Here is a 10,284-nt window from a genome sequence, read left to right on the forward strand (position 1 = left end):
GTAACGTTCTTTTTTCACCTTGTTTTAAAAAGAGATCAATCTATGATTCCGTCCTTCATCCCTACCTTCCTTTTTTCACTTTAATAATGAGAATATACTACTTCATGCATTAACACACATTTACTTATTAATTATTATTACTATTATTTTTCATTTTATGTATTTGGTATAGGGTCTCACTACGCAGCTCAGATTCATAGTGATATTCCTGTTTTCAGTCTCCTCAGTGGTGGGATTCCAGACACATGCAACCATGTCCGGAGTTGTTTGCTGCCTCATTACGCCCCCAGGGAGGGGTCGGAGTAGCATGTGAGACAGAGATCTAACCCTGGTCCCTGCATTTGCCAAAGCAGGTGCTTAATCCACTCAGCTATCTTTCTGCCCCTTAACACATATTTATTGAGTGCTTGCTCTGTGCCAGACCCTCTTCTAGTCCCTGGGGAAATAGCAACAGACAAACCAAAGATCTTACTGATGTGCTTCTTAATATTTTGACAAAATACTTCTGGCTCTGGATTTTGGGTATGGGCAAAAGTCTTTTTTTTAAAGTTTTAACTTTTTTTTTTTGTTTTTTGTTTTTTGTTTTTTTGGTACTGGGAGCTGAACTCAGGACCTCGCATTTGGCAGGCAGGCACTATGCTGTTTTTAGCTCTTCTTTAACATTTAATAGAAATTATGTACAATAGATTTTCACAGTATTTTACATAAGATAGCTTACTGCCAAAATTTACATAGCTTAGAAGACAGTTATTTAAGGAGGTCCCAGTCTTGTGGGATATTTACAGCTCAGTTGGGAAAAGGGTGCAGACCAGGTTAAGTGGATGTAATAAAAAAAGGCTAAGAATCAGACCTCTGGGTAGAGAATCAGATGATGGGACCAATATTTCAAAGGCACCATTCTTAAAAGCAGGCCTCCACCTATCCATCTATGTGGATTCCTGCCCACAACTTAGGAAGCATCATTCCAAAGAGGTCTTTCCCATTAGGCAAAGTCCCAAACATTTATTGAATCCCAGAAATAGGGATACCTCTCCTCCTGGCCCAGAGTGGGAAGAACCCCACAACTTGCACTCAACTGACCCATTTTCCCCAATTTTAGTTTTTATTTAACTACAACTCTAACCCAGAAGGAAAATAAGGCAAAGTTACCCCATTTATATAAAAGATCAGAGATACTTTTTTGAGGAATGGGAATTTCAAATTGACCAAATCAAATAGTTCCTAGAATAAACCATCAACTGACAGAAGTAGATTCTGACCTCCCATTCGTAGTAGCCAATCCACTTTGAGGCAGTGGTGCACAGACTTTCTCGGAATTTCGAGATCCCTGGGGTCTGTACTGATTGCCAGCCATCTGCGTCTGGTCCAATATATCCACTGAGCCTCCAGCAGTTTGTTTGACTGAATGATCTTCAAGGGTTAGAGAAGGATCAAAAAGCAAGGGTGAAGGAGGGCGCTGCATTCCATCACCTACAACATCCAAGTCATCACTGAACTCAGTGGTAAACTCTCAGTGGGCTGGAGCTCAGCAGCACTCCTGTGTAGATCCATGGGGCCAGCTTCCAGGCCATCTGGCACAGACAGCACCTGCTTATACATCTGAGGAGGCAGCTGGAAATGCAGTGGGCAGCAGGGATCCTCAGAAAGGTTTACAGGGATGCCTTGTTGCAGGGAACCTCTTCAGATCCCCGGCAGCATTTGAAGAGAACTTGATTCGTAACCTGAAAAATATGGGTGAGGTAGTTTCTGGTCATTGGAAGAGACTGACTGGAACAGCACATGTCATCCACGAAGGCCAAGCACCTCTGACTGGACCGCTTGCTGTGGGCCTGCAGGGCAGCACCATCTGTCGCCAGCACTCTGTGTTCCTTCAGTTGCCTGTGTAGCAAGTCTTCTACTCCATAGTGCTGGCCATACCGCCGGAGACATTTTAATAGCTTTAAGTTCTCTCTTTCTTTGGCTAAAAGTCCCTCTGGGCCAGTCAGGAGACTGCTTCCTAGAGCTTCATGCTCCACTCTGTGGCAACTTCTTCTCCCTGAGCAGATGCTGAAGTCATTTAAACCGATCTATGTACAAAGACTGCAAACAAATTAACTTCTCATACATAATCAGGTCCACTTCTTCTGCTGTGTACACACCAGCATGTTTCAGGGGATCTCTTGATCACTCTCTATGCTGTCAACTTCACTGTCAGGGTCACCTCTCCATGTCTGATCCACAGTAATGGGTTCCTGGTCCCCATGACTCCAGCTGTCTTCATCCAGTATTCGGCTGGCTTCACTATGGATACCTTCTGGAGTCTGAGACCCCAGCTCCATCTTTACATGGGAACTCAGCTGGCACAAGAGTGCTTCCCTCATAGGTCCTGGGTTGGTCTTCTTCATTTGAACGTGCCATGCTAGAGTATTTCTTCGGCATTTTCAGCACAGAACGACACACCATCTTTCTTCTCTGGCTTAGGGGCAGCACTGTGACATCTCTTTCCAGTCTTCATGGATATATAACTGCACTGCTTGAAGGGTGCATTCTTGTCTTTGAGGATATGCTTAATGCAGAACTCCTGTCTTTCCAGGAGGGGCCGAATGCCTTGCAGCCATGCTGCCTCGCCAGGTTTCTTCTGGCGACTTGGGCAAAAGTCTTTTGATTTCCATTTCAATTCCTTCCATGTTTTTAGTTTTAGTCAGGCTTTCTATTTTTCTTCAATTTTATTTTTAGATTATTCTTAGGAACTTTACCAACATTATCAGGGTTAATAATTTATAATATTAAATGATGATGCATAATCTCATTACTTATTTCTGACTTCTCATACTTGTACAGGCTTATTAAAAGTATTATTATAATTAAGTTGATCTTCTTAGTTACTGGAAGAACTCATCTTTCAATTCTTAACTTCTATCCTTCACTTTACTGTCCCCTCCTGTTCCTTTTATAAAAAATTTCCTGTTTGTAGCTTCTTGAAATGACTACATAACTAATTTATTTCTAATCTCTCCATTTAAAAGTGCATTTCTCTAACTATCATTCCTACTGAAAAGAGCTAGTGCTTCTTGAAAAATGGCTGAGTCCAGATCTGAGGCAGAAAACATACAAAATGAGCCTGGAACATCTGTCACAGAAGATAACAAAGAAGCTATCAAAGACTACCAGGGTCATAACAATGGGACCTTGACGCTTAATTAAAGGGGTTCATTCTCCCTGCCCAAAGATGGAACAATATGGCCATCGAAAAGAATAATATCTGCAGAGGATTGAAATACATCATGTATATGAAAATCCATGAGCTTATAATGATACTAAAAATATCTCTTATGGTAATATTTGATTTTAGGATATTAATTCATTATTCTAAACCCTTTAAAGAGAGATCATATTTATTATGTTTTTCTTTCCTGTACAAACTATACCTCAGGGAAATTAAGTAGTAGTTGATGAGAAAAAGCACTCTGCAATGATTTTTACTGAAAATTATATAATGTCATCAATTTACATTCCATAATGAACATACAGAAGCAGGCCATGACTTGCTAATTTGAGGCAGTAGGGAGAGTCTTCCACCACCTGTGAAGTGGTCTCGATAACAATGCAAGCTGGGATAGAGTTGGATCTCAGTACTTACCAAGGAATGTATTAAATGATTCCATAGGGACAGAATCAATAAAATCCAGATTGTGGGAATTCTACAAGAAAAACATCAGACTTCAACAATAATTAGTCAGGGAGAAAGCGGAGGGAGTGGAAATTTTAGATTAAAACATCCCTAAATACATGTGAACCAAATACAGTGATTCTATCTCATTGGGAATACTGATTAAAACAAGCTTTATAAAATTACCAGGGAATGATTATTAAGTGCTTTATTTCTGACTGCAGAATTTTTGTTTGATTAAGAAAGGAGATGTATATCTTTTGGAGATACACATTTTAATATTTGTGGATGAAATATGATATGTTTTGCTCTGAAATAATCCAAGATGACCAAGTGTTGATAATAGAAGCTGGATTAAGAGTAGGTTTATAATACTCTCTGAATTTTCCTGAAATTAAACGTGATTCATTTAACGTTTTAATCTCTAATTAGTAGTTTAGCTTGATCTTGCACATTTTCTAGGTAGCTCTTCCATTCTTGTTCAGTTCTAAATGTTTTCATTTTCTATTTGGCTTTTCACTTTAAACAGTGAATTCATACACAAAATTTACGTATTTTGATATCATCCATCTTATGTGTTTAAGTTTATTGTTTATATTATATCAGAAATGTTTATGTGGTATTGATTTTATTGTTCAAAATTATTTGATACTTCTTTTGAAATCTAATATCAGCTAAGGTCTATCACTTTAAAGAATTTAAAAAAACTAACACCCGTGATAATATCTAACCATATGGCCAAACTTATATAAGTATATCTGCTAGTCTGAGCAACAGATTTGATGATAAAATAGATAATATATTAACCATTGTTAAGCAGCTATTCTTGGTTTGAAAATCTGTAGCATATATACTATTATATGTTGCCCTGTTTCTTTCTTTGTTTCCGATTTTTGTTCTTGTTCTGCTTTTACTTTTCAAAATAAAATAAAATGTAAAAAATTCTGAATAACCCAATATCAATTTATGAGGTTAAAAATGTAATTTACAAGTTATCAACAATAAAAGCCCAGGACCTGATGGATTCACTGCTGAATTATACAAGAAATTTAGAGGAAATTTAATACCAATATTCCTCAAACTCTTTAATGAAATTGAGAGTGAGGCAATACTCCCTCACTTATTGCTAGTAGCAAGTATTACCCTGATACCCAGACCAGAGAAAAACCTAATCAAAAAGAGAACTATAGCTAATTTCCCTAATGAATGTAGATGCAAATATCCTCAATAAGATACTAGCAACTAGAATGCAGCAAATAATGAAGAAGATCATATACATGACCAAGTAGGATTCATCCCAGGAATTCAGGTATGGTTTAACATACACAAATCAATAAATGTAATACACCATATCAATAGTGCCAAAGACAAAAATCACATGATCATTTTACAGAGGCAGAAAAATCTTTTGAATCTAACACTCTTTCATGATAAAACTGCTGCAGGAAATTGGAATAGATGGTCTTTATCTCAATTTGATAAAAGGTATCTATGACAAATCAACAACCAATAACATACTAAAAGATAGAAATTGAAAGCTTTCGCTCTAAAATCAGGAACAAGACAAAGATGTCCACTATCACCACTCCTATTCAATATATCTGTGGAAATGCTAGATAGAGCAATTAGATCAGAGAGAGAGAGAAAAAAGGAATAAGGATTGGAAATGAAGACGTTAGATTATTATTCATGAATAACAACACTTTACATAGAAGACCCAAAAACTTTACCAAAGGACTTCTAGATAACTAAATTCAGTAGAAAAGCCTCATACAAAGTCAACACCAATAATCAATAGTATGCCTGTACACAAACAACACACTCACTGAGAGAGAAATTAGAAAACCCATACCCTTCACAATAGCATTCAAAAAATTTAAATACTGCAGAATCAATCTAACAAAAGAGCTAAAGATCTATAAACTGAAAATTAAGGTACTCTGAAAAAGGAGATCAAAGAAAGTATCAGAAAATGGAAAGATATCTCTTGCTCATAGATAGGAAGAACCAACATTGTGAAAATGGTCATACTCTCAAAACTGTTGATTTAATGCAATCCAAATCAAAATAATGTTAGCATACCTTGTAAATATAGAGAAAACATTTTTAAAATTTAACTGGATCTAGAAGAGACATAGAATAGCAAAGGAAGTCCTGGGCAACAAACACAAGACAGGAGGTATCACAATCTCTGTCTTTAAATTATACTACAAAGCTACTGTGTTAAAATCAGCATGGTATTGGCATAAAACTGGACCTGAGGACCAAGGTTAGAAGATGTGGATACAACTAAAAACACACTCACCCACCTTATCTTTGACATAAGGGCCAAACATATTCACTAGGAGAAAAATATGTGACTCTTTACTAAGTGGTATTGGAAAGAATGGCTCTCATGCCAAAGATGAATACTAGTTTTGTGTCTACCATCATGCACAAAACTAAAGTCAAAGTGGATGGACTATCTAAATATTTAAAACAGAAACACTAAATCTATTGGAAGGCAGAAGGCAGAAATCTTGAAGACATTGGCTTAGCAAAGAGTTAATGAATAAAACTCAGACTGCCCAGGAAATGCTTCAAAGAATCAGAAACTGGGATCTCATCTTACTAAAAAGTCTTTAAACTGCAAAAGAAATCACCAACAAAGTGAAAAGACAAACCCACAGAGTGGGAAAAATTGTGGTCAATTGTCCCTCAGACAAAGGACCCACCTTTAGAACATATAAAGAATTGAAAAAAATCAGGCCCCACCAAATTAAAAGACCCAATCCAAAAATGGGCATCTGAGATGAATACACATTTCTCAGATGAATAAATACAAATGACAAATAAATGCATAAAAAAGTTCAACCTCACTGGTTATTTGAGAAATTCAAATTGAAACAACACTGAGATTTCATCTCATCCTAGAAAGAATGGCTATCATCAAGAAATCAACCTAACACAAATGTTTGTGGGGTCATGCAGGAAAAGGAAACCTTCTCCATGTTGGTGGGAGTGTAGACTGGTACAGTGCTATATGGTAATCAGTGTGGAGATTTCACACAGAAAACCCCCCTAGAATTATAGGTCTCAATCGACTCCTGGGTATCTTCCTAGAAGAATTAAAGTCATCATTCCATAGCAATATATGTAGTACAATGGAGTACTAATCAGCCATAAAGAAGGATAAACTTGTAGCTTCTATAAGTAATTGGATGCAATTTGAGACTACATTCATAAGTGAAATAAATCAGACTCACATGTGTAAACATCATATTGTTTCCCTCTTGTGAGAAACTGAATGAGTAAATAAGTTCTAGAATACATTATAGATATTGTGAAATGGGAAGTAATTGTTCAAAAAGAAAGAGAAACCAGGATGAGTGAAAGGGAAAAGGACAGTGGGGAAAAGGGGAAAAATGCACGTCAGTTATGTTCCTAGTGTTTCCTGGATCATTAAAAAGGAAGGTTGTGTGTTAACATTGATTGGAGAAATTTTTATGCTCATATCTTGTACCCTGAGCAACTACTAACTCTTTATTCTCCTATGATTTTATTATGAAAATTTGTTTTAGCTTTTTCCCATAAAATTAAAAAAGTTTACAAAACCAATGCTGCATTCTAATTTGTAAAGAATATGTATTATTTATTTTGTATGACCAGAATTTGCCTTCTATCTATTGAGTCAACTGATTCATTGTGGTGGTTTTTTTTTTATTCTTATAGCTTCGTATTCTCTTGATCTCCTGTTTTTGATAAGGATGTGTCATGTTTCTGACTTACAGATTTCTTTTCCTTGGTATTTCTTTTGGGATAACTTTTTAGCCTGTATAGATTGAGTTTATACAGTTAGTTTTGACTTCATTTGTTTGGAGCCTGGTTTGGTTGTCCATGTAGCCTACTGACCTGGCATGACACAACCTTCATGGAATCTAAGGCCACAACTGGAACAGACAGCAGCAGCAGCAGCAGCAGCAGCAGCAGCAGCAGCAGCAGCAGCAGCAGCAGCAGCAGCAGCAGCAGCAGCAGTAGCAGCCTTGTTTTGTCTGGGAGGATAGAAATAGCTGGAGGATGTGTCAATGGGCTGCATATTGGGCTCATCTAGAGCCTGCTGTACTAGTATGTCTGGGGCTTGAGTGGGCGACTCACAAGCTGGGACTGGTTGGTGGCCAGGGCACTGCTCATGGTCACAACATGACAGCCTCATTTGGAGAAGAGATCCCCAGAGGGAGCCCTTGGGGAGCAAACGTTCCCAAAGACAGGGATGGCCTCTCAAGAGTTTTCTAATTTTGCCACTCTGTACTCTCATGGAATTGCTTCTGCTGCATTCAGTTTCAATCCCATGAGTAAAGCTGGCTGAAAACTAAGGTAGTGGTAGAGTCACACTGCAGAAAAGAGTGAAGATAAGAGACATTCTGTAGCCAGATTTGGAAAATTCAATCTACCTCTTAGAACACATGCAGTTAGGTATATATTTGCACCCTTTATCTTTTTTTTTTTTTTTTGGCAGAACTGGGGATTGAACTCAGACCCTTGTGCTTGCCAGGGAAGTGCTTATTCTACTAAGCCATCTCCCCAGCCCTATCATTTTATTATATATATTTGAATATATCATTATATACGTTTTTATTTATTTATCTACTTATTTGGTACAGGTTCTAGCTATGCAGTTCAGACTCATAGTGATCCTCCTGTCTCAGCCTCCCCAGCGCTGGGATTACAGGCATATTCCACCACATCCAAATAGTCTATTTTGAGTATTTTTTTTTACTACTGTGTCATGTTCTTCATTTTAAAAATCAATTTTAGAGCTTTTATTCAGTTAATATTACTGATGATTGTTAGGGTCAGCCAGTTGTTCAGTCTGCAGGAATTTTTTGAGCACCTGTTGTCTGCTGGCATTGTGTTACGATACAGGGACACACATGAAATAGCCATGGTCCCTGCTCTCGTGCAGAGTGTAGTGGAAGGAATGGGCATTGGCCAACAAAGTTCCCAGGGGGCTTGCTGGGCTCTTAGAGCCATAGGCATCCACAGGCTAAGGGTATGATAAGCAGAATTTTGGCTGTCACTTCTGCCCCCTACAAAGAGAATTAACATTACTATTGTAGATTGTGCTGCCATAAACATGGGTGGGCAGGGTTCCCTAAATTAAGCTGACTTTAATTCCTTCAGCCATATGCCAAAGAGTGGCATAGCTGGGTCAAGTGGAAGTTCTACTTCCAGATTTTTAAGGAACTTAAAAATTTACATAAAGCCTGTTCTAATGTTTATCACCACCAACACTATAGAAGAGTCTCTTGTCTTTGGCATCCTTTCCACCATTTATGGATGTATGTATTTTTGTATTTGTGATGATAACCATTATGACTGGGGTGGGATGGGGAATCTCAGTGTAGTTTTAATTTGCATTTCCCTGGTGTCTAAAAATAGTGTTCTTTCATATAATTGTTGGCTATTCGTGCTTTTTGTTTTGATAAGCGTCTGTTCAATTCATTTGCTTACTTATACACAAATGAAAGGAAGAAGAAAAATGCTTAACATTTTTGTGTTAAAGTTTTGAATTCTTCATATATTATTTCTAAAACAATTTTCTTTAAAATTCTGACAATTTTATAAAGATATGATTAACATTTATTGAATCTTCTGATCCATAGTCAGATGCATTATCCATTACACTACTGGCTCTGTGTTAATATTTATTGAAAGCATACACATTTTCTTATTCAATCTTAACAAGTCTAAGTGAGGTAGCATTGTTACCCTCAGCATATACATGAAGACATCGATGTACACAGAGATGAGACAAACTGCCCCAAATCTCACAGCTGGAAATGGAGGTGCAGAAAAGTCAAGCAATATGCTCAGGAACACACAGCAATTAAAAGTTAGCATGGGGACTCCAACCAAGGCCACTTCTATTCACACTTCATTATCCCACTCAACTGAAGGATCATGCCCGACTCCAGGCAGGGAGCATGTGCAATCCTGCCAGGAGCCTAGGAAGGTTCTTTTATTGAAAAAACATAAGGATAATGATAATGATTGTACCTAGTTCATAGGTTTGTTTTAATAATTGAATAAGCAAACAATAGTAAATGCTTAGAATTGTGTCCAGCACAGCTAAGTGCTTTTTAAATATCAACTGAAAATACTGTCTTTGGGATGAAAGCACCTGCCACATCCAGCTGTGTAGATTCTCTCACCCACACCATAAATTTGACTGAGAGCCCCTCCAGTGTCAGAGTACGTGCTGGGTGATGAAAGATTACATTGCCAGTCCTGTGGATAACCCACTACTATTGTGGAGACTGGACTATATTGGAATATTTTGTTGAATTCATGCATCTACAATATTTGGATGGCAATGGAAAACCCATCTCTGACATAACTGAACAAAAAAGGTGATATAAATGAAGGACAATTTTGTATCTGTATATACAAAATAGGATAGATATATAGCGACATTCTCTTAATTCAATAACAAAAAGATCTGTAGTAATGTTGTTTGGACATGATATCATGTCTGCATCTTGTGCTATGAATGGCTACTACAAAGTCACCAATATGCATTGTATTAATTGTTGTAACTCCTACCAACCTGTTTTGAAGCTGTCACACTGCAATTTTTTCTCAATAAAATTAATTAA

The 10,284-nt window shown here is 37.4% G+C and overlaps 1 pseudogene; it reads right to left on the minus strand.

Annotated features, from left to right (window-relative positions):
• Positions 1–1,234: 1,234 nt before the first annotated feature.
• On the minus strand, positions 1,235–7,819 carry LOC101589456 (annotated as a pseudogene).
• Positions 7,820–10,284: the final 2,465 nt, after the last annotated feature.

The sequence above is a fragment of the Octodon degus genome, unplaced genomic scaffold (assembly GCF_000260255.1).
Source record: "Octodon degus isolate 3935 unplaced genomic scaffold, OctDeg1.0 scaffold00008, whole genome shotgun sequence".
In the NCBI taxonomy this organism is placed as follows: domain Eukaryota; kingdom Metazoa; phylum Chordata; class Mammalia; order Rodentia; family Octodontidae; genus Octodon; species Octodon degus.